Source organism: Phascolarctos cinereus, unplaced genomic scaffold (assembly GCF_003287225.1).
Source record: "Phascolarctos cinereus isolate Bilbo 61053 unplaced genomic scaffold, phaCin_HiC Scaffold_9;HRSCAF=440, whole genome shotgun sequence".
NCBI lineage: Eukaryota > Metazoa > Chordata > Mammalia > Diprotodontia > Phascolarctidae > Phascolarctos > Phascolarctos cinereus.
The window spans coordinates 150098227-150123489 of NW_027556402.1; the positions used below are offsets into that span (position 1 = coordinate 150098227).

Sequence of the window (25263 nt, forward strand, 5' to 3'; positions counted from 1 at the left end):
ATATGGAACTCAAAACTTTTTTTAAATGAATGTTAAAAACTTATTTACATGTAATTGAGAAAAAAATAAAAGAAAAATTAAATGAAAAGAAAAACTCTTAAGGATAAAATAATTATTTTTATAATTAAATAAATGTATAATGATATAAGCTCAGCTTCTATATCCCTGGAAGAATATTTAGACTAATTCCAATTGCAAACTAGACAATGGGTATTCTATGTACCCCATGCAATTCTCACAAGATTTTCATTTCTTCTGTCAGGTCTCTATAGCTTAATAGCTGTTCATTCCACATTACTTGGAGATGAGGATTTGGTATGCTGATATTCATTTAAAATGTTTTAAAATTTTTATGAATCAGTGTTCTGTTCAGGAAAATGCAGCAACTGTTTATTTTGTGATGATGGTTTGATTTCAAGACCATTTATTTGTTGAATTATTAAACATATTTTGAGTAATGTAGTATGAGTATTTGTCATTTACTAGTTTATGAAAGATAGTGAACTTTTGTTGTATGATTTTGACCACCAGGCCACGTCCTTCTAGGTAATCAAGTGGTTCTAAATTTTTGGAGCTTTCCTTGATATCATACTGGTTTTATCATTTACTTGAGATATCTGTATTTATCAATAAAACTGAACTCTATAGGAATAACCTATCTATATATTCTGGTCATGAAGACCTGGAACTGAGTAGTAAGCATAATCATAAACTTTTTTAATTTCTATAGATGAAGTAAGATGACAGCCGTTTGTTCGGTGCTTTGTTGTCAATATATTATTTGTTAGTTTAGTTTGTATGCATGTTGTCTGTGGAAGGCCTTTTGATTCCACTCTTGGACCTTAGCATTTTCATATGGATCATCAGAAGGGAGAACACTTTATGTAATGTCAGGCAAATCCAAACATGTGTGCCTATTTTCAGGGCTATATCTGATCCTGGTAAGCATTATAATCAATATAATCCATCTCTGTCTCTGTCTCTTGGTCTGTCTCCCACCATTCTAGAGATTCACTAAAAGTATCTTCAGGAAAACCCCCAACAGCAGACAGAATGGCAATGATGACCCGTGTTCCCATGTGGTTAATTTCAATTTTTCTTCTAAGCCTCTATGTTTCGAAAGCTTTTCATTCCATATAGTTTAGAGACTTTCAGTGTTCTATGTGATACCATTTATTAAAAACCAGTTACTTTTGAATTCCTATGGATCAGTGTTCTGCATGGGAAATGGTGAGGCAATTTCTGTCTGTAATGATAGTTTGGTTCTGCTACAATTTAGCTGTTGAATTCTCGAGGATATTTTGGGTTTTTTTATTGTTGGTATATGTTTACTTATTAAAATATTTTGGCATTAATGAGGAGAATTTTTAGAGGAAAACTGACAAAATGCTTAAGGATGACTTTTGGTGGATGTAAAATAATTTATGAAATTATATCTAAAGGCAATTACATTTAGATCACATGTATTCTCATACTTCATGTAATTATGAAATAAAACAGCAATAATCCAAAAATAATGAAAATCCCAAGGCTAAAAGGGAATGTGTATAAGAGAGATGTATTAACATTTTTCTTCTGGTAATAGAGGATTAATCATACCAGAGGAGATTGCCATCTCATTATCTCTCTCAAGTTAATATCTTTGTTTTGTACAGGAAATAGCACTGGCTTTGAGTCAGGAGACCTGAGTTTGATCCTTGGTTCTCATCACTAGTCATGTGGTTTTGGGCAACTCATTTGATGCCTCAACCAAAATTTCAAGTTGGGGGGGGGTCAGAGGAATGATAATGGGGAAAACAATATTTTTACTCTTTTATGGGAACACTGTGAACATAGAAAGCACTTTGAAAATAAAAAGTGCCAAATAATTATCTAAAATTTCCTTCCATTTCCAACATTGTATGATGGTGGGGTCATTTAATTCTTTAGAATCTTGTGCAAATCCTTCATAATGCACCTTGTGTTCATATAAGAAAATAACATTGGGATTTTCCCAGCTCCTCTGTGAGAGTTAGATATTTGTAAGATGCATTATATTATACACTATGACTATACTGCAGCCGCTACACTAGTACTACAGTGAATACAAAGTTACCATTGCCTCCAGATGACTAAACATTTGCTCATAGTTTCACACAACTATCTTTGCACAACTAGCTGCAAACATTATTACTAGGAATTAACAAAGAGGTTCTCACTAGTACTAAAAAAGCACTCAGGAGTTTCCAACTTTTGTGTTAGAATTCAGTAATCCAAAATCGTTTGCTTCTTTGGCTTTCTCTGACAACACTCTCACCTCCCCCCCCCCTTTAGAATCTGTATTTCAGATTCACTTTTGAAGCATTATGTTAGATGTGCTATGCTTTAAAAAAAAACCAACATGACTATAATAGAAAATATAGTGCTTAAGTGTGGTGGCACATGCTTATAAGCTCTGCTACAAAAGGAGGCTGAGGGTGGTGGGTGCTTGAGTATGGGAGTTCTGAGCTGCAGTAGGGTTAAAGCTGAATCAGTGTCTGCACCAAGTCAGGCACCAGACAGTAATTCCTCAGGACATCAGGTATGTGTGTACCAGACTAAGGAGGGACAAACCAGCCAGGTCATAACTGGAGAAAGTCAAAGCTTCCATCCCAATAAACAGTGAGCTGGGCTCACGAGTGGCCACTGGACTTCTGGCCTAAGCAAGAAAAGAAGACTCAGTCTCAAGAAAAGGAAAGAAATAACTCCTCAGATCAGAGTTTACTCTCCCCTTGCACACACAAGTTCTCCGGGGAGAATGGACTCAAACTTAGAGCATATCTCCATAGCTAAAGGGAAAACACACAATTGCTGGTCACTGAAAGTCCTTTTCTCCCTTCATGGAGTCTTCATGAAGTTCCTCTTAGGCACACACAGATCTCTGCTGAACTCTGAAGATCACTATCCTTACAAGGATAGTTTTAGAACTGCCTTACTCTGGTGTGTTTGCTCTGTCTTCAACGTGTCTCTCACCTTCCAATGCAGATGTTGCCATATTGATAATTGCTATAGTGACAATGCTACTGAATCTATTGGATATTACTATCAATGTCAATGCCAACTCGACATCTTCTAACCTTTTCAGGTTCACAAGATTAATACCTGGTCAGCAGGTGATTTCTCTCTGTCCTCCCCCTTCCCCAGGAAATTCATTCTCAGGAGTCCTTTATCACTAGATTTGACCATGGCTAAATTAGCTAGCTCCAAATAAGACTGCTGCTTTTATACGTAGCTCCACAAGGAATAACTTCTCCTCAACCAATGACAAGCTATTTTATTTATGACATTGTTATCTTTCATCCAATGAGTCAAAGCTCCTCTGATTCTCTCAGATTGACCGAGGGCTTATTTGTACCTACTTACTTTTCATTGATTAAATAGAGATATCAAGGATTTCTGTGGCTCATTAGTTACACTAATACATTTATTTTAAATCAAGCACATTGTCTCCAAAGAACTGACAGCTTCAAAGAGACTTGCTTTGCCTTAAGGAAAGTGACTTGCACTGAAAGAACACAGATGTACCCTCCCAGGGTGAGCTTTGAAAACCTCAAGAATCTTCAAGCATTTTCAAGTTTATTTGATATCTTATTCAGGGATTACAAAAAGGTTCTTTAAAAATATAAATCCTATTTTTCATCCTCTGTCTTTTCTATAAAATTATTAATGAGGCTACTTTTTATACAAAGAATGGAGGCAAGGAGCTGAGGCTAATTGAATGGCTTAGGATAAAAAACAATTGGTATTTGAATTGTCTTTATGACATATCATCTGTACATACATTAACTTCCGTAGGATCCTCTAGTCTTCTTGAATGTGTCAGTTCACAAATCTAGAGTCTTTTAGCACTGAAGGAGAGGCAATGTAGTGGAGTTGTATAGGTGGGAAAACAAGAACTGGTATGGGATGCTGACTCATGGCAAAAATGTTCCCACTGTATGTTGTGTTTCATGGTTTATTTAAAGGAAAGAAGCAATGCTACCAATTCTAGAAAATATTGTGAGACTGTCTAACACAGTTCTGCAATAGAAGAGAGATTGTCTGTGAGGAAGAAAGGGAATGAGAAACTACAATAGACTCTTGGGTGTAACTGAGCAATGCAACTTTAGTGGTTAGTTTCCTAGCCAAGTTCCTTTTATTTCTATCTGTGTACTCTGCTGACCAGTCTTTAGGAAAACATATATGGCATCTTGGCCCCTAGATGTCTTGCTGATGTGTTCCTGGTCTCAATTAAGGCCCCAGTGCAAACCACTAATCATTACAGCTCAAGCAGAGGTTCCCAAATTTATTTGGCCTTTTGCCCCCTTTAAAAAAAATTACTCAGTGCCCCCTTGGAAATCTACTTTCTTTAACCCTTTAACATTTTTTTTGAAATTTTAATCATTTCAAAAAATATATAAAATATATTTTTAAATGACACATCTTAAATTTAATAATTTATTGTAAATTTGTTTTTTCTTGCATTGAAATTTTGATGAAGCAATATTGTGTTGCAACCTATAGCATCATATTGTAAACAAGTCATTACATGCACATATTCCTGCTGATACATGCTGGACTTCCTGACAATGTATGACAAGCTCTTCTGCCAATACTTGCTTGTTAAGACCTGCTGTTGGACTTGACCACTGATAGGTTATAACTTGCACTTTGTGTGTTTATTTGGAAAATAATGTAATCACTATGACTTTATCTCTGTTATACAACAAATGAAACATGTATGAATAGTTTTCCAAAATTTTCTTCTCTTCTTTCCTTATTTTTCCACCACCCCCTTACTTTTATTCAATGCTCCCCAGTTGCACCTGAGGCTACTACCACCACCACCACCACCACCTTCTGGTTGTTCTAAGGCTCTCCAAGGGGTGGTATCACTCACTTTGGGAACCTATGACTCAGGAATGATCTGTAATGATGCACATGTCAAGAAACCAAATGCTGCCCATCTGACCAAGCAGGGGCTAAGACTACTTCTCCATGCATAAGAGATTTCCCTCTGCTAATCAAGGAATGGAACTTAGTGAAAATATCAATAAAAAATAGAAGATGAGAAGTATGAAGGACTATAGAAATGCTCAAGAATTATTCAATAATGGTGACATATTCATTATGTTTTACATAAATGATGAATTATAACACTAATCTAGGTCCAGATAAACTGAACTTATAATTTGAATATTACTTATTTAATAGTTTCAAGAACCATTTTTTAAAAACTCCATATATATCACAAACTCTTCGTACCTTAGTAAAGAATGTTTTCAGAAGAAAAAAAATTAAGAAGTAGATGAGTCTCTTTGAACTTAGTAAGGTCGACCTTTGAACAGACCTACATAGCAGCACTGAGTCCCTTATAAAGAGTTATTGTAATTAAATTAGTAACTCACTTCAAAGAGCCAGGTTTTTCATGATTCCAATCACAACCAAAAATAATCACTAATTTATTATATCAACCTTTTCCACTTTAATCTGAGGTCAACAAAATAAGTACTAAAGAACAATCATTCCTAGAAATAAAGAGAGTATTCGTAAATTGGAGGTTTATATTTTACAGCATTGCTTGATCATTACTGAAATGAATAACATTTTCAGATAATAAATGTTTATCGAATAAATGAATGAACTTAAAAAAAAATCTAACTAAGTGTGACATCCCATGGTGAAATTGGATATAATGGATCAGGGTTCTCAACCTTTCTGAAGTGGCAAAGCCTTTGGAATGAAATCTTAATTAAAAAAAAAGAGCTTCATACTAATGGTACCAGATAACATGAGGCTGATTTTTTAAAAGATATATTTTAGATCTATTTTGTCCTGATTAATCATCCATAAGTTCCATAATTGAGAACATTAGTAAATGTTGTAAGATACTTCATAACCATTTATTTTCCCTTTTGATTACCTGTCACTTATTAAATACTTAACATGAGTCAGATGTTGGGGATAAGAAAAAAAGGGCAAAAATAATCCTTGCCCTTAAAGACCTTACTTTTCAATTTGGCTAACAACACTTAAATAACTGCATATTGAGTACATCTCTTGTAAATAACAAGATAATACAAAATAGATGAAAGGTAATCTCAGTGGGGAAGGCATTGGCCACTAGGAGGACCAAGACAAGTGTCTTGCAGAAGGTGGAATTCAAATTGATTCTTAAAGGAAGCCAGGAATATTAAAAGGCAAAAGTGGGGAGGGAGATTATTCTGCATAGGAATAGCCAGTGACAAGTCATACTGATGGGGGATGGAAATATCTAGTGTGAGAAACAGTTAGTAGGCCAGCATTTTTAGGTACTATTTCCATTCATCACATTTTTGCTTTAACATTTTGAATTTTGTTTTTAATTTCAGAGTGTTTTGTTCACAAATGTCTTTGTAATTTTGTCAGAACCATATGACTAATTTTTAAAAAGTGATGAGATAGCATACATTACACATACCCCTTCCTCCCCACCCCCGATCTTCAGTTCTCAAGACTCTTCTTGCTTCCTTTTCTCTTTTCTTTGTGGCTTTGACCTTTAAATGATATGCATTCACCCCTACACAGAACCATACCTAGCACTCATGCAGGGTTATCTCCTTCCAAGTTAATCCCTACTTTAAGAAGCCAGATTCCTTTTCCTTCTGATATTTCAGTAACTGTCAACAATGAACAAATTCTTAAAGTTGTTTGGCTCATGTTGCACATGTATAATCTATATTGGATTGCTTACTGTTTCAGGGAGGGAGGAGGGGAAGGAGGGACAGAATTTGGAACTCAAAACTTAAAAAAAAACACAAATGTAAAAAATTGTTTTAACATGTAATTGGGGAGAAAATAAAATATTATTTTTAAAAAGTTGTTTGACTCATGGCAGCTTTTCCAGTTTTACTATTTGCCAAATATGTCTCTCTATATACTGTCATTTATCTTACCAATGTAGGATGAGAATTTTTGTGAAGAATCTTATTATAACCAAATGCCTCTAAGTATGAATATAGAAACTTTCAGGAATCATGAATGCACTTAGGAATTAGGAGATTTCCCCCCTTCATCTCCTGCCTAAAGGCAGAGAAGAAGGGTTAACAATTTAAAGATTCCTTCCAAACTCAGAGACCAAAACTTAGAAGTACATTTCTACTTTTTTTTTTTGACTGTCCTTTTAGATCAGATCCAGGATTTTTAATTCCATGTGAAGTGTAAGAATGCTAGGGTCTGGCTCTTCCTTAGGATCATGGGATCATAGATCTGGATGGAACCTTAGAAGTCATCTATTTCAAACCACTCATTTTATATGAGAAGAAATAAGGTTAATTGATTTCCCTAAGGCCACATAGATATTAAGAGGCAGAGCTGAGATTTGAATCTTAAATAGGGGTGGGAGAGAGAGAGTTAAATTCAGTTAAGTAGCTATTCAGTCTGAGTTTGACCAAGGACCTGGAATGGATTGTTTGACAAAGAACTTAGAATAGTCTCTAGGGCAGTTTTTAACCTGGGGTCTATGAAAAGAAAGAAAGAAAGAAAGAAAGAAAGAAAGAAAGAAAGAAAGAAAGAAAGAAAGAAAGAAAGAAAGAAAGAAAGAAAGAAAGAAAGAAAGAAAGAAAGAAAGAAAGAAAGAAAGAAAGAAAGAAAGAAAGAAAGAAGGAAAGAAAGAAAGAAGAAAGGAAGGAAGGAAGGAAGGAAGGAAGGAAGGAAGGAAGGAAGGAAGGAAGGAAGGAAGGAAGGAAGGAAGGAAGGAAGAAAAAGATAACTATATTCCAATGTAATTGGTTTCACTTGTAATCTTACGTATTTTATTTTATGCATTTATTATTCTGAGGAGTCCATAGGTTTCACCAGATTGCCAAAGGTTCATAACACAGAAAATGTTAAGAACTTCTGTCCTAGGGGGAATATAGTTCCCTCTGTCTCTTATTTGTGAGACAGGCCTCACTTAAATTAACTGAGGATTTAGCCTCCTCAGCCCTAAGCAGCAGTCCTCAGCATCATTAGCTGGTTAGGTTCAAATCTATTATATCTATGTATGAAACTGCCTTATTGGTTTCAAAATAAGATAGAATCTATTGAAATTCTGTTTGTTTCCATTTTACACTCTCTAAGTCGGAGATTTTAGATGAAGCCTGATAGTGAGGCAAAAGTTCCAACTTCATATTTGGTCAACACTGTCAGCCACGAGTCTAGGAACCAACGAACATAGCTAGCACCCTGTACTAGAACTCTGGAAATTCCACTCATACCTGAATTAGGAAAGAGAAAATAATTGAGTGAGGTTTGTGTAGCATTCTGATTCTATCTTATGAGGTTCATGGTGCAAACATACTCATGTTAGTCTTCCATATTTAAATGTTTCCCATGATTTCTGTTCACAACTATACAGTGGACCCAAGAAAGTTTCCTCTTTAATTCCTCCTGATGTGAACCTCCTCCAGTAAGTAACTAAAGACAGTGATTAATGGTAAACAATTTAAAGATTCCTATTAAACACCAAAACTTGTAAGTAGAGTTCTACTTTTTTTTTTAATCCAATAAGTGAAAACATGGAAAGGACTATCAAGTTAAGGTTCTGGAATGAGATTAATTGCAGTTGTCTAGCATTCCTTGCTACTCCCCCTCCCTTCCCTGACCCCTATCCATGTTTTGTGTGTATGATGTGTGTGTGTGTGTGTGTGTGGTGTATGTGTGCAAGTGCATGTGTGTAGGGGGTGGGGGAGTATTATACCTCCCATGTGTTGGGAGATTGTAATTGTATATTTTTATGGTTATACCTTCTATACCGTATAATAAAGGTTATACCTTTAAATATTCTCTTGTGAAAGTTTCTGTATTACAAATATAATGGGCCATATAAAAAGGCATATAAAAAGGAACACGCCAGAATAGAGTAGGGATTGATAAAACAACAAATACAAAAATAAGCAAACAAAAAAACTCCCACAAACTTTTCCAAGACTGGGAAAAGTTTTAATGGTTCTGAGTTGATAAATTGCTTCAGTCTGTATTTTTGTTTGATATATACATCTATTATCTGTCTGCATATTTTTCTACATTTCTATCCTAGGAAGCCTATAAGTAGAATAACTTTTTTCAGAACCTACTTGACTAATATGAACATTCATCAGCCTTTATTTCACCAGGCAATTTAGAAATTCTTTAAAAAAAAAAGAATTTCAAGACAAGGAAAATACAAGACATTGAAATTTAGTTCTCTCTGGCATTCTATTCTGAAGTATCCAAGGGACCTATTATTCTCTTGTCTCTAAATCCTTTAGATAATATTTCCTCCCCATCCTGCATGATTTAAGAGTGTCAATTTGTGAATGGAGCTATCATTGTGACTGACGAGTTGTCTCATGGTTCTGAAAGAGCTGAGAAATTTTTTGACTTTCACACCCAGGTGGTTTTTCACCATTCGCTAAAAGAGAGAAATGCATGGCTATTTGGAGGAGACAATTCACTTTTGGGTTCATGGGAAGAAACCTTTTAACATACTAGAGATGAGAAATTGCTTTTATTAAGAAATGCTGTTACTGTTTTGGCAGCACTCCTCTTTGCTTTCTGGGCACAGGCATCATTTGTCTTCTCAACATCAACTGCCATTTAAAAATGTCACCAATTTCTTCTAGTAGGAAGCGTCCAAGCAACTTGGTAGGATACAAGCCAACTTGAAGAAATTCATAATTAAAACACTGCCATAATTAAACACTTTTCTCATACTGCCAAAGCCCTTCCTGTTGATTTGCCATTTAAATGCCCATGTCTCTCCTCTTCACATTATTGAATCAGTTTCTTAGGTATGGCTACAACGCATCCCTCATGGTGCCAGGTTACCTTATATTCATGTAGCATTTTGCATATTATATGTGATCTTAACCAATTACATATATAATTCACATTTTAATAGCACTTTAAGGTTTTCCAAATATTTTTCTCATAACTATCCTATAAGCTAGTATTGCCTCTATTTTACAGATGAGGAAACTAAGTCTTTGAAAGATGAAATTAATAGTCCAAAGCCTCACAATCAGTAAATGTGAGAGTCCTAATCTGAACCCAAATCTCCTGACTTCACATTCAAGCCACTTTTCTTTGATACCATATTGCTTTTTTGACATTCACAAGAATGATGTGGATCTGGTTGGTTAGTTATTATCTTCCTCATTTGGATGAGGAAACTGAGGCACAGATGTTACAGCTAGGATCACACATGTAATTATGACTGAGATGGAAATTAGAACTCTGGTCTACTGTTTCATAGCCCAATACTCTTTCTAATATTATAGCAATTCATTATGATGTGCATATTATAATAAATGACATCTCTTTAAAAGGGTAGTGAGCTGATTGAAAACCACTTGGTAAGTGTTCCTATCAACCAGAGCAAAGTGAAAAAGTGAACCCTTATGAAACATTAGTGTATTTTGAATGACATTCTTATTGCCTACTCTGTATTCATGAGTCTTTAAAGTGAATTTGTCAACTTAAGTAAGAAAGCACCACAGAAATTCTCCTTCAAATTACTTAGCAAAAAGCATAGCCTCTCTCTGGGGAAAGCCTGTTTCAGTTATGTCAGCAAAAGGCCGGACTAACAAATTAATCCCTGTCTTATCGAAAAGACATTGATTCAAATCTTGCCTGAACTAGAGTCCTTGAAAATCTGATGGGAATAGCTCAGGCCTGCAAAGAATCTTATGAGGAATGACCCTGTTGGTTTTCAGTTCTATTCTTAGTGGAATTTGGTGTAAATGGCTTACAAGCCTTCTCTTAACTCAGTGTAGTTTGATTTATCAACTGTGTTACATCAGATTAGACCTGGGGTATCGAAAATTTCAATCTCCCATAAGTTGTGGAGTAGATAGGATACTGAATAATTCAATAAAGATGCAGAAAAAAAGACACATTTGACTCTGATCAATCTTCACAGTATTAGATGCGTCATGATTCTTTACAGACATGAAGATTGAGGGTGTGTACAGAAAATAAAAATGGATGAATATCATTCAGACTGAATGAGATTCACAATGAAAGAAAACCCACAGGGCTATTCACCTGAAGAAGCAGAACTCATAACAAGATGACTTAATGTTTAATAAAATAGTCAAATAATGGCAAGCTCGTTGAGGGGCAAACTATGAGCCAATCTATTCAACTATGGAGGAGATCACTTCCCTAGAAAAATTCTTATTTTTTTTCAAAATTAAAAGGGCACGCCAAATTGGCAAGGACATGTCTGGAACAATCTGCTGGTCTTTAGTTTCTTCTATAATTTGGCACCTAAGACCAAATAAATTTGGAGAATTGCTTTACTTATTATCATGCCTAATTTTATTTTTCTGGTTTCTCAAGAGATATTGCCACATGATGAATAGAACACTGGATCTGGAACCAGAAATACCTAGTTTTAAAACATTTCTCAGACTTTCTTTGCCATGGGACTATAGACAAGTCACTTGCCTTCTCTAAACCTCAGCTTCCTCATGTCTATAATGGGAAAGAAACTGTAGTGCCCACCTCTCAAGGCTGATGTGAGTGCTTTCTCAAATTTGAAATAATATATAAAGTCAGCTCTCATTATCACTGTCACTATTATCATTATTGAAATATAGCCCATGGCACAGTTCAGCACAGGCATTCAGACAATAGAAATGCAGGTGTTTCATCTTTGTTGGCTTCCTTAGAATAGAGAAAAAATAATTGACAGATTTTGCTTATCATAGAATATAAGCATTCCCCAAAATATGTGGGAGGCAAATTTGAGCATCAGCACTGAGTTTTTCAGAATTGCATCTTGTCCGGAGGCAGCTGATATTTTGATTAGCTCATTTGTAAGGGTTTCCTCCCATACTAAGAAATTCAAATTGCATGTAAAATTATTCCAGAAATATTAAAATTAAAAGTATTCTAATTGCTACCCAAATATTTTTAAGCAAATGGTTTTTAATAGTTATTTTAACTGATTGTGTGTTACCTAATGACTACATAGAACACTGAATATGATTATTGCAGATTCACCACAGGCCATTAATTCATCATTCTTGGCCATAAAAATTCTGGAATGTGACACTACCTACTGACTGGAAAATATTTAATATGAATAGTAGTAACCAACCTTGAATTACTGGAAGCACTTAGGTGGAGGCATAGGGTATCGGCCACCTTTTCGTCTGCAGTTATCTGGCCATCTTTATTGGTATGGTTCACTTGACTCATTCTGAGGCCATTTCTACTCTGAAAGATTGTAGTACCTGAATTGCCAGTCTTCACATTCCCTTTACCATTGGGGCTTGAAATCAGTTAGTATTTGTTCAGACATTTTCAGAGACTTTCAAAATAGTGAATTTCACTTTCTTCTTATTAACTACTCTGATGAAATCAGTCAGTCCACCCACTCCTGCTGAAGTGAGGACAAAGAATGCTGAAAGCATTGAACACAGAGGTTTTTAAAACTTTTTTATGTCATACATGCCTTTCGCAATCAGTTGAGGCCTACGGAGTTCTTCTCAGAATAACATTGTTAAATGTATAAAGTAAGTACATAGAATTACAAAGGAAAACAAAGGATAGTAAAAATAAAGATGTATTTTCTTTTCATTCACATTCACAGACCCTTGGAAATCTATCACTGACTCCTTAAGGGTCTCTGGACCACAACCTAATAATCCCTGATCTAACATTACTCCATTGGGAAACAAGTGGTAATAGGCATCATTTGGGATGCCTACACAGAACATATTATTCTATTTGTTTTACTTATTATAATAACTAATTCTCCCTAGGATTTTCAGCCCCATAGAACGTCTCTCTGGGGATTAGTTCACCAATATTTTGGTATTTTCTCTGATTGGGCATACAAACTACATTTATTGCAAGAGAAATCTACAAGATGAAGCTAATTCTATGAAGACTAGAATTTAATGCTTCTGAAAGTAAAATCAAATATTCTCTCCTGAGTTACACTGATACACTAAGACAAGTTTTTCCTTGGCTGTTTACCTTCCAAGTTGCTTGGTGAGTAGATAATCTGGATGGGTTCGTTTCATTTTTGTAATACTTTGCAGAAAGAAGGGGGCATTCCATGTGTTTGCTTTAACCAGTTGAGGACAGAGTATGTTGATATATAACTTAGCATAGAAATTTGTCTCTTAGTAGGCTGTTGTGACTCCCATTTGACAGATATCTGCTAGCACAGAAAACGTACTGGAAGGCTTTTAGAAAGCAGTCCTATATGACCACAGACACAACTGAGGTGCTTGTAAGAACAAGAATGGGCTTCCTACCCAAGGGACCTTTTCTTTTCTTTATGAACTATTGGTCAAATGCACATATACCCTTTCCATGACAGATTTTCCCTAAAGCGCTTTTAGCCTCCACAGAAAGATATCTGTAATTATGAACTGAGTTTCAACAAAACTGTAGCCAGAATTTTTGGGATCTGAGACAAGTGCCAACCCTTCCTTCCCAGAACCAGCAGCAGATAAACCTCAAATTTTTAAAAGCCAAATACAATTGGGGTGGGGGTGGACATATATCCAAAAGAAAATCACTTTGGCTTTGGCAGTGGCATTTGAAGGGAGGTGGTAAAATCATATACCATTTGGCAGCTTCCTATTTTAAGACTTTTGCCAAGTGCTAAGCTCATTCGTTTCTTTGCTTTGGGAGGAGTGTAACTGTCATCAATGCCCTCTAAATTCTGGCACCCTAGCAGCAAAGTCATGCTTATCCCACTCTAGTTATGGTTCTGGGTCAGTCTTTCCAGATAATTTTAGAGCTTTTACAAAAGAAAATGAAAGCCAAAGGTTTTACTTCAAGTTATATGTAGGTATTTGTGTTGTCCTGCTGAACAGAGAGGGAATAGACCTGTTCTAGTAAAAGTGATTTGATCTCCAGTTAATTCTCCAATTGAAGGTTAACATAGAACCAGTCCACACCTCTTTATGGCTACTCCCAGAAAAAGGAACTGGTTCCTTCTAGCCATGCTCACAGACCTAAAGGTGAGCCACATATAGACAATCCTCAGCTGCAGTATGAGAGAGCGCTGCTCTACTTTATTTGGGGGTATTCGCCATTATGCGGTATTACTAAACTCATGCCTTCATTTCCTCCCTTCAGTAGAATTTAATCTTGAACATATAAACTTTTTTTGGGGGGGTGTCTTTGGATCCTCAATACCTAACACAGTGCCCCAGAAACAGAAAGAACTTAATAAATGCTTATTAAATGAAAGAATGTATTTAATATGCCATTTGCCATATTCAAAGAATCACTGAAAGTCAGAGATGGAAGGGACTATTACCTGGTTGAGCACCCTAATTTTTTTTTAAATGTTGGGTTACTCATTTTGAGACCTGTGGCAATAAATGAAATCTTAGTTAAGAGGTGGATTGATTGACCTTTGCAGATGAGTGTAAGTACACAGCAGATAGCAGATCACTCACTCCCAAGAAATGAGTGGAGGGGCCTATTAATTAGTGGTGCTCTTCTAGACTTATTTGTAATAAGTGAGGCAGGTGGAAGGAATACCAAAATCTTTGCTCCCTCTCCATCTTCTGGTTCCCCTCAATATGGGATCCAACCTCTGCTGCGGGAAAATCAGAAAACTGAGGGAATCAAACCCCCACAACCAGAATGTCACCTTCCTTTGCCAAAAGGCCTAAAAAGGACATGGAAATTGGGAGAGACTACCCTTCTCTCTTCAACCCCTTCTGAAGACATTTTTAGTAGTAGTGAGCAGAGGCATGGGGAGTAAGAACCCCCTGATGTATGCCTCTTTGCAAGGAGTAGACATTTTCCAGCCTACTGATGACGCTAAGACATAACCTGACCTCTTTTCCAGCTGATGAGTAAGAATTAAGATCATATACTACTTTGGAGAAGGTGCTTTAAGCCATGATTAGAATATAGTTTGGCAGTTGGGCAATTGGCCATTAAAGGGAGTGAACACCTGGGTCTTGGCTGGGACTGAGGCCTGGCAGGGAAAGCTGGGTTTACAATGAAGCCCACTCTTGAGTGTGCTAGAGATTCAGAGAACAGAGGATTGGGAGTTGAGAGGATGTGGATCCCAGGAAACGGAATTTGGCAGTGAGAACAGATGGCTAGATGGGAATGGGGCTGGACACTTGGGTAAAAGATGCCAAGGTCCTTGAGAACAGGGATGGGTATGGGGGAAGAGGAATGAGCTAGATTCCTGGGTCCCTGCAGGGCCCCTCCAGGGCAGGAGTCCAGAAGCCTGGGTTCTCAAACAGCAGCAAAGTCAGGACTCCAGGATTTTTGCGCGTCCTCCCCTCCCCATTCCCTCCAGCAAACCGGGGGGCCAGGAAGGGGAGGGTCAAACCGTGGGTTTAATCCCCAAGCAGTGACAGATACACTCGAGGCCAGACAAATGGAGGGCCGCGGGGAGGAGGGCGAAGCTCGGGGCTTCACGGATCAGGCGGGGGTTGGGTGAGAGCGGCTGGGGACCGGCCGGCGGTCGGGCCACGCTGTCCCTTCCGGTGGCCCCGAATACAGTGAGTGTGATCACAGCTTTCATCGTGCTCGTCTTCGCTCTCCGTGGAGCTCTCGCCGAAGGCCCGAGGCTTCTTGTAGATACAGCAGCACTTGGACGAACGGCGGCCCAGGTGCTCATTGTCCACAGTGTCCGTGGTCCACTCCACCTTCTTGCTCGGCTTCGGCTTCAGAAGTTTAAGGGTGAGGCTGCGGCTCTCCCCGCCGCGCGCCACCGCTTCGGTTGTCACGGTAACCGAGTTCTCCTTCATGGTCTCGTTCCGCCCAGCCTTGGTCTCTGCCATGGCGGGGGCTGAGGGTGGGAGGGGGACGTCGGGCCGAGGCGTTATTTCCCTCTTCCTGGCTCCCTCGGAGTACAAGCCCCCCGGGGTCGAAGGAAGTAGGAGTCGGGGTCCAGTTGTTTCTCCTGTTGGGTCTCGCCCCTCACCCAGCCTACCGCCCCCACTTCCGGCCCCTGGCTTCCGGGTATTCACCTCGTTTTACAAAAGAGGAAAAAAAAAAAAATGGAAGCCCCAGGAAGTGACGTAATGGGGCTGAGGCAACATCTAATTAGAATTGGAAATTTCTTTTCTTTCCATTGCCCAGAGGAAAGTTCTAACCGAAAGAGACAAGAAGGATAAGTAGGAAGACCCAAAAGACTAGTTCAAGGACTCCCAAACTTTCCTTGATAAAGAGCTAATTTTCATTTCCTGAAAGGCTTATGATTATCCTTGGGCAAAAGAGAGATTACTAAGAATACAAGTCCCTTAAGGGTACTGTTTCCTATGCAATGTCGTGCATACTTGAATATGGCCGAAAAGCTAATTAATGTCTTATGAATTCCTTAAGGGCATAGACTGTGTCTATGAACTTCCTTTAGTATAGCATCAATGAAATATAAATACTTACAGAAAATACTTCAGACACCATGCTAGTAGATCTCATGGGGTCCATCTAATCCAGTATTCTGTCTCTGGTAGTTATGCCAAAGAATATATAATGCGTTGTCATAAAAAGGAACAACCTCAAGAGACTAGGGATATGATCCTTAACATCTTCAGTTTCTTTTAATAACCTAGTGGCCATGCCTTACCCAGCCCAAGCCTCACTTGGTCATTGTTTGGATTTTGATGGCTCTGCCACCAGTGTAAATAGCAATTATTTCTGTTTTGTTGAGAAACCTTGAAGGTGTTCCCTTCCCAGGTTGATTTTTTTTCCCCCTTTTCTTTTGACTACTTAAAAGAGGCCATTCTTTGCCTCATTTTTAACCTAGTCTTAATCACTGAATGTGCATTGCCACAGATAAACTAAGGGGAAAGACCTTAGCTTAAAAAGACCAAGACCTCTCACTGCATCCCAGCATCTCCTGTAGTCCTGATCTATATCTCACCACTAAAGCTAGGTGGCTCTGGAGCACAGAGTGAGGCTGGTGACTTTGCACGGCCCTGCCTCACCTAAATCCAATTCCCTTGCAAATCATGACATCTCCTTCCTAAAATCATAGTCCTCTTTGAGAATGAAGGACAAATAACAACAATAATAATAACCTGGCATAAATTTATTTTGTTTGAATTTAACTTAGCCGTTTTGAACCTATTTATATTTCCATCCTATATCATCAGGGAAGCAGCATCATGTAGTTGACAGAGAGGTAGCCTTTAAACTAAGACGGCCCACCCCTGCCATACAGTGGCTGTGTAACTCTAAGCAAACTACTTAGCCTCTTTGTACTGTACACAGCTCTCTAAACTAGAAATTACAAAGAAGGTGCTGACTTGCACGAGAAGAGACAGTTTCTTCATTCAGAAGCTATATTAATGAAAACACAGGTTTAATCCCTATTCCTGTATTATTTCTTGGGTTGATGTTTCATAAGCTTATTATCACTGAGTCATTACTTCCTTTTGTCTTCAAACAGCCTTAAAACCCCAAAAGGTGAGCCATTACTTCTAGTCTTCCTGGAGTTGCTGACAGACTGTTATACTGTCCATAGCCTTCATGATTTTATCAGGTATGCTCATTTCCCCTTCTCCACATTTTTCTTTCTAGATTGAAAAGTTATGCTCTCTTTGGTCCACTATAGTTCCATACATCCATTTTCTTGCTTAATAATTTTAGTTGCTCTTCTCTGGCAGCCGAGTACTTCATCAAGTTGTCAAAATTGTATTTCTGTTTTCCTTTCCAACACCCTTCATAAGCATGTGCACTATTTTGTTGGCTTTATCATTTGCAATGGTACATTAAACTACAATCCTTAGAGAATAGTCTAAATGACTCCTAGATCTCTTTCTTGGGTTGTAACTGATAACTCAAAGTCCATCTGAGCAGACCCAGTGGTAGGGCTGGAAGGCACAGATAAAGGCTGGTGTGGGGCCTACAACCCTCAAGCAAGCAATTCCTGACAATTCTGGAGTATACACTTGACATTAATAAGGAGAAGAGCTAATATTTCTGTGGTGCTTTAAGGTTTATAAAATGCTTCCCCCTTTCCTCTCACAAAAAAATTCCTTCAAAATTCCTGTATTTCTTTACCTTCTGTCACCTTTAAGCCCTTTTCACTCTTTCTTCTGACCCCAATATTTTAATGAAACTACTCTCCCCAAAGTTGCCAAGTATATATTTCTTGAATCCAATGACCTTTTCTTGGTCCTTATCTTTTTTTTTTTTTTTACTTCTTTGTAGCTTTTGGAGCCCAGGACCATCCCTTTCTGTAGGATAAAATTTTCTTCTTGGAGTATTGTCTCAGTGTCAGGAAAATATGAGTTCAAATCCTGCCTCTGACATTTACTTGCTGTGACCCAAGGTAAATCATTTAACCTAAGTCATTCTCAGTTTCTCCATCAGTAGAATGGAGAAAATAATAACAATTACCTGTTAGTGTTCTTGTAAGGATCAAATGAGTAAAGCACTTTGCAAACCTCAAAGCTCTATATAAATGCAAGCTATTATTATTCAAAAATTTTATAATCTCAGTATGGATACTGTCTTCACTGATGCAAATCACAACCTCTCTCACCATAAGAGGTGCTGGGGTTAAATCCTGGCTCTGTACTTAATACCTTTATGACCTTGGGCAAGTCATGTTCCTTCTATGGGCCTCCTTTTCCTCATCTCTAAGATGAGAGAATTGGATTAGATGATCTCTATTGTGCCATCCAATTTTAAATCTATAATCATAATTTATGTCCTTTGTAGATAGTTTCATTAGTTTCTGTGGACAGAATGTTTATTACTTGGTGACCAAATTCCTGGTAATGAACCTTAGGGTTAGGCCTTGGATGGATCACCCAGAGTTCCTTGCTAGACCTGTACTTAAAGCCATCACATTTTGGTAAGATAACCATATCACATGTTTTGTTCGAGTATAGGAGGATGATGAAATGTAGCACTTCATTTAACCGAGTTAGAAAAAAACAATCTTTGCATGGTTAAGCTATATTGTGTGATATATAAAAGAAGAGGGAAAAAATACAAATTGTTTCCCTTAAAGAACCTCATAACTGTGGGATTGAGGGTCCTGCTCTTTCAACTTTGATATAAAAACAGTCTTAGTTGTTCCTACTTTACATGAGCTCTTCTTTAAAAAAACAAAAGTGTTCCAAAAATCTGATCAAATAGAAGATGCCAATTTCAGCATAAGCACCAAATATGCTTCAGTGGCCCCGCATAGGCTCTTACTTTGTAGTTCTTCCTTTTCTGTGCCATTGTCATATTGAATCCTTTGTTTTAGGTAAAACTTTAAAACCCTGGGGAAGTGTTTCTTAAACAGGGTTGATTTTTTTTAAGGGATCATGTGACGCACAAGCTCAGGAATATATCTGATAATTTAAGAGAAAATAATTTATGCAAAATAGTGGAAAGTTTTTTCTCACCAGAGCTAAGGCTGAATAAGTGATGGAAATATTCTGTAAAGCATGAGCCTTCCTGCTAGGTCCTTTTCCCCCTTGACTTGGAATGGAATTCTGAATAAAACTTCTGAGTTTGGGACCATGTCTTAGAAATCCTGCGAGTTCCTCTATGCCTATGAGTTTTTTAGTAGTTGTGGGATCTGTAGTATTTCCTTCCTTGACTTTTAGCTATTCAAAGTATTGAGAATGAGTCAGCATCTTCCTGGGTTATCAATGTACATGTACCCATGACCTTGGAGTTCCGTAGATCACTATTTCCCTTTGACTTCAGTTCACTGAGCCTTTGGTGCATTGTACCACGTTTTGTTTTCTCAATCCCATTTACAAAATAATCTTATTCTGTTGATCTGTTGCTTTGTCTCCCTTAGGTTCTCTTTGTTGTCTGCCCTGGGTTCTTTTATTCTCCCTCTACGTGCTATTTGGTAATTTCATCAGCTTCCATGAATCTAATTATCATCTCCATGCAAATGACTCCCAAATCTACATACACATCTATCCTAAGTTCTAATTATACATTTCCAGCTACCTATAGGATATTTCAAACATGCCCTATAAGTATCTCAAACTCAACATTACTAATTCACAATTCATTCTTTCTCCCTCACCCCTGCCAAATTACTTCTCTGCTGGACTTTCCTGTTTCTATCAAGGGTACTACCACCCTTCCAGTCACACAGGTTCACAACCTTGACATTAATCTTGTCTGCTTACCCTCCCTTTTGAATACTAATATTCTTTTGGTGACATTGTATAACCATGAGTCATGGCATACTCTAATCTTTAAAGAGTTAAAGCTGAATGTCACACAAAGGGCAGCTTAGAGGTACATGGTGGGTATGAGAAAGCTGATTTTGAAGGATGACATCAAAGAGATGACTAATTTAAAAAATCAGTTAGTCGTGTGGGAGAGAGTGAAGGTTAACTGATGGCCAGCCTCTTGCAGTGGCAGATCCAGTACATTTGGTGGATGTTTTCTGGTGAAATTATGGGAGGTCATAGACAAGAGTTACACTGGCAAAGTAGGCATTGGTGGGTTATGTAGTCTGTATCACCTGAGTAAACTTCTACATCACAGATTACAGATCTCATGTGAAAGTGTTTATGATCATTCTTTATGGGAAGGTGAGGCTGGTGACTTTGCACAGCCCTCATTCACTTAAATCCAATTCACCTGAAAGTCATGGCACCATCTTCCTGCTGTCATGGTCTTCTTGGAGAAGGAAGGACAAACCACAACACAACCACACAGTGTTCAAGAGAATGCAGGAACTGGAATTAGGAGACACAGGTCTGATACCTGACCCTGCCTGCCATTATTAGCCCTTACTTTGGGAGAGTAGGGACTCATTTTGTTACCCCAGCTCTTAGCAGTGTCTGGCACATTTGTTGCTGCTGTTCAGTTGTGTCTGATTCTTAGCAACCCTTATGGGGTTTGCCATTTTCTTCTCCAGTGGATTAAAGCAAATAGAGGTTAAATGACTTGCCTAAAGTCACACAGCTTGTGACTCCAGGCCCAACTTTTTATCCACTGAGCCAGCTAGCTGCCTCCAGTGCTTAACAAATGTTTACTGACTGATTCCATTCTCTGAACCTTGATTTCCTTATCTAGAAGATGGGGATAATTCAGTCTTCCTCACAGGATTGTTGGAAAGTTCAACTGACATAATGTGTAAAAAGAACTTTGTGATTGTAAAGTTCTAAATAAATATAAGCCATTATTAGCAATTAACTGTAACAACATATTAACAATGTTAACCCAAATGAAGATAGCAATACAGTCACTTATAGAATTGACACTGTAGCATACATAGATGATATAGAAACTAGGAAAACAAAATACTTCACCAAAAACTTATTGGTACCACTGCCTGGTGAAATGCTTTTGTGGCATGAAAAGGACTCAAACAAAAGCCTCCAACTTAATCTTCCCTCTCTAAGAAGAAAGAAGATGCTTTTTGCCACACCTTGAAAGGAGGGTTGCTAAAACCTTATCATTGTTGCTGGTGCTTTAGATATATCCCCTACTCTACCTAAGTTAATTTTCTTGAAGGCTAGTGATGACCCCAGCAGCAAGGGGAATGAAGTCATTGCCTTCAATGAAAGTTGACTTTTGAAATAGCTGGCCACCTTCCAGGGATGATTTCTGAGGTGAGAATCAGTTCCTCCATCCAAAAACATATTTCCCCCCAGATTCACTGAAGACTTACTAGCCTCCTTAGGGATTAAGTGAATAGAGTCTGTAAAAATGCAAATAACCCTGGGAGGAGTCACTTACACCTTGGTTCCAGAGAGTGTAATCATATTTTCTTGGAGAATACTTTTGAATTGAAGGAGAGGTGAGATAGCCTGAGGACTTGACATTTCTGAATTCATGGTACACTACTATGGTGTAAAAGGAATACAGAAAGGGGAGTCTAGATGTCCTTTGCATGTCTAATCTTACAATTCTGTCTTGAGCTGCCCCCTTATACAAATATGGTTTTTCAATAACCTGTTGCAAAGGGTAGTTTCAAATTTTTGGTAAAATAGGCCTGTTCTGTTTTCGAAGTTTGGCTCACCTTCTCTCCCTCTTCAGCATTCCTTTCCACTATGGTAGAATCTGTTTAAGTTAATATCTCAGGGGAAAAGGCTCACTCAACTTGCAGAACACAACGTTTAGAATAATATTTAGACACTACACATGCCCATTTCAATGGCATTGGCTTGCCTACAACTGGAAGGCCTATACCTATCCAAGTAATTAAAAAGCTCACTACTGGGCTCCTTCATTCTCAGCTCACTGGATAGCTACATTAATTGAGCACATTTTTTTAAAAACCTATAATTAAATCTGGCAATCTGAAACAATTAATTATTTTCTTTGAGGTTAATCTTGCTTCCCTGAATATTCTGAAATCCTTCCAAAACATCAGTATACTACAGCATACAAAGCATTATATCCTTTTAAAGTGTCTTCTTTTTCCCACATGAAAACAATTTAAGTAGCTCATTTAGAGGCAACCAGGAGAGCTCAGAATCTCACCTGCTTTAGTTGAGCCTTCTTTTGCTTTATGGGGATCATCAAGGAGGCTACCAGCTATATGTTTTTGTCAGACTTCCACACTCACCAATCAGTCCTTCTGACCAGTTTGGAAGCTGTCTGCCCTGAGCTGTGGTGCTAGGAAAAGGTGAATTTGGAGTTGGAGGACAGGGACTTGATTTTCCATCTTGCTTACATGGAAATCCAGAGATCATTCTGGGCCTGTTTCTCCAAAATGAAGGGGTTGAACTAGATGATCTACAAAGTCTCTTATAGAAGAGAACAAAGATAATTTGTCTGCTTAGTAAATGAAGCCAAAATTGAAGCCACATATTTGGCTTCATTGCCACAACTTGACTATTCTATGCAAAAACTCATTACTACAAGAAAAACAACTGCTTCATAAAAGGAGAGATGAGAAAGATTGTTGGCACCATAGTGACATATGAATAATGCAATTTAAAAATTGAAAAAACATTTATTAAATACCTGTCTTGTTCAAAGAATTGTACTGAGTGCTAGGGCTACTGAGGATAACAAACTCCAAAAACAACTTCTATCTTCAAAGAACTTACATCTCTATTTTAAAAAATTTACCTATTTTTAAATATCCTCTTTATTAACCTAACAAGGTTCAAAATACTGCCAGTAATCATTAACAGAGCTCATAAACAAAAAATGATTAATTATCATGGCCATCATTGTACTAGGACATATGAGAAACATAAGATATGTTCCCTCTCCTCAAGGAGCTTACAGTCTAAATAGATAGGCAATACTAACATTTATATAAAATAACTTACATTTACATGGGGTTTTATAATTTAAAAAGAGTTTTCTTCATCAGTGAAAAAAATATGAAACATATCAAAATATATACTTGAAGAGCTACACAAGGTTGATTTTAGGGCTGTAGTTTCACTGTGAAATTCTAACCCACAAAAATCTTTGCTTTCCATTTCCTCCCAAAATTTTTGTCTCTTCTCTTTACTTCTCTTTACCAGGACCTTCAACCTAGGATGCCACAGTACTCCTCTCATTCCCCCAACAACTGTCTTCAGTCACTTTCCTTTTTTATGGTCACATGCCTACTTGGCCCAGAATACTGATCTTTGCCTTATCTGGGTATCATTAACAAGGTTTACAGGATCACAGATTTAGATCTAGAAGGCACCTTAGAAGTCATGGGATCCAATTCTTTTATTTTACAGTTGAGGAAACTGAGGACAGAGGTTAATTGACTTTCCATGGGTCACACAACTAGTGTGAGCCTGAGAGTAAACAAATGAGGATTTTCCCAATTTCAAGTCCAAGGCTCTTTCTACTACACAATACTGGAGCTCGGGGTCTATGTGCAGGGTAGCTATGTGTCTGTCTTTATATGGAAATGCCTGAAAATGATTTTCCATTTGTCTGTGCATGATTCTATATGTGTGTCTGGCTCTGATGAATTCTTCCATTCTCCCATGGGTTTATATATCTTTAATATTCCTTAGCAATCTGATATTCCAACCCACACACTCAAATGATGTTTTGTTGAAGAACACAGATGGAGGCATAGTAGAAAATGGGAAGAGGAAAAAAATTACAAGCACCCTAACCTAGTATTTTTCAGGATACTCTGGCTTTTTGTGCTCTCTGTGCTCCTTTCCTATATATAGTTTCTGTGTGGGGAAGAGGGGAAGATGTAGGGTTTGTTGTTTTAATTCCTGACACCTGAAGTTTTGTATAATATGGGCATGCCATGACATTTCTTCTCTCTAAGACCTCTCTGGACTGGCTTGCTCACTTCAACTTGCATATATGCTGTCCAGTCAGGGTGGGAGCTGGTGTTTCCTGAAGGTGCTGGCTACATGAACTACAACTCACTCTGAGGATATTAGGGGTAACACTATGGAGGTGGGGCTAAATATCTAATACTTACAACTCTAGATCCTTAGCCACCATGAGTATGCTTCCTATTTAAATAAATCAGTAACAATGGCACAATTAACTCTTAAAACCAGAAAGCAAACACAAGAGCAATTATAAAACTGAACAGTCCAACCATAAACCTGGGTCTCATTTTCCCACCAATGAGCAAAGTTTCCATAGGGGAAGATGAGCACAAACTTACAGAAACTTGCCTTTGAGGAAGAGAGGAAGGAAATTAGATTTTATAATGTGCCTACTATGTATCCTCACAACAAACCTGGAACATAGGGATTGTTATTATCCCCTAATATTATTTTCCCCATTTTATTGATGAGGAAACTAAGACAAACAGAGATTAGGTGACTCATCCAGGGTGGTACAGCTAGTAAGTGTCTGAGGCCAGAATTGAATTCAGGGTTTTTGTTTGTTTTTTTCAACTTCAGGCCCAAAATGTTACCCAGTATGCCACCTAACTGCCTCTATGAGTAGGAACCCCATGTGCCCAAGGACAGTTCAGAAATCAGAATGTAAAAACATTGATGTCCTTGATCTCCTTAAGGAACAGTGTATAACACTTGGCACTTGCTGGGCACAGCTATTCTTCTGAGTCTTTGCTCTCTTGCTGGGCTAAGCCATGTCACTTCTGGCTGCTGGTCTCAGGTCACTGAAGCAGTATTAATGTCTTTTAGATGAAAGAGCATCTCTAAGCTTGGAGTCTTCAGAGCTATAAAGGGAGGTTTCCCTGGCTCACCTCTGAGGTAGTATTAATTCATAAAAATGGTGTCCCTAAGTCTTGAATCTGTAAAGTTATTCAAGTCAACTGTCTAACCTGTGAGAGGTTCCCCCCCAAAAAAAAAAACTTAGGTGGCAGTAGCAAGCAAGGAAGACAAACCTCTGAAGTGCTTCTACTTTTCAGGGTGCAAATGGGTAAAAGGCCTTTCCTTACCC

The 25263-nt window shown here is 37.8% G+C and overlaps 1 protein-coding gene and 1 pseudogene across 1 annotated transcript in view; both read right to left on the reverse strand.

Annotated features, from left to right (window-relative positions):
- GABRB1 (gamma-aminobutyric acid type A receptor subunit beta1) overlaps positions 1-25263 on the reverse strand; it is a 431291-nt gene that overhangs the window by 377730 nt on the left and 28298 nt on the right. The gene's annotated exons all lie outside the window — the stretch shown is intronic.
- Positions 14136-15954, reverse strand: LOC110211381 (E3 ubiquitin-protein ligase PPP1R11 pseudogene; annotated as a pseudogene).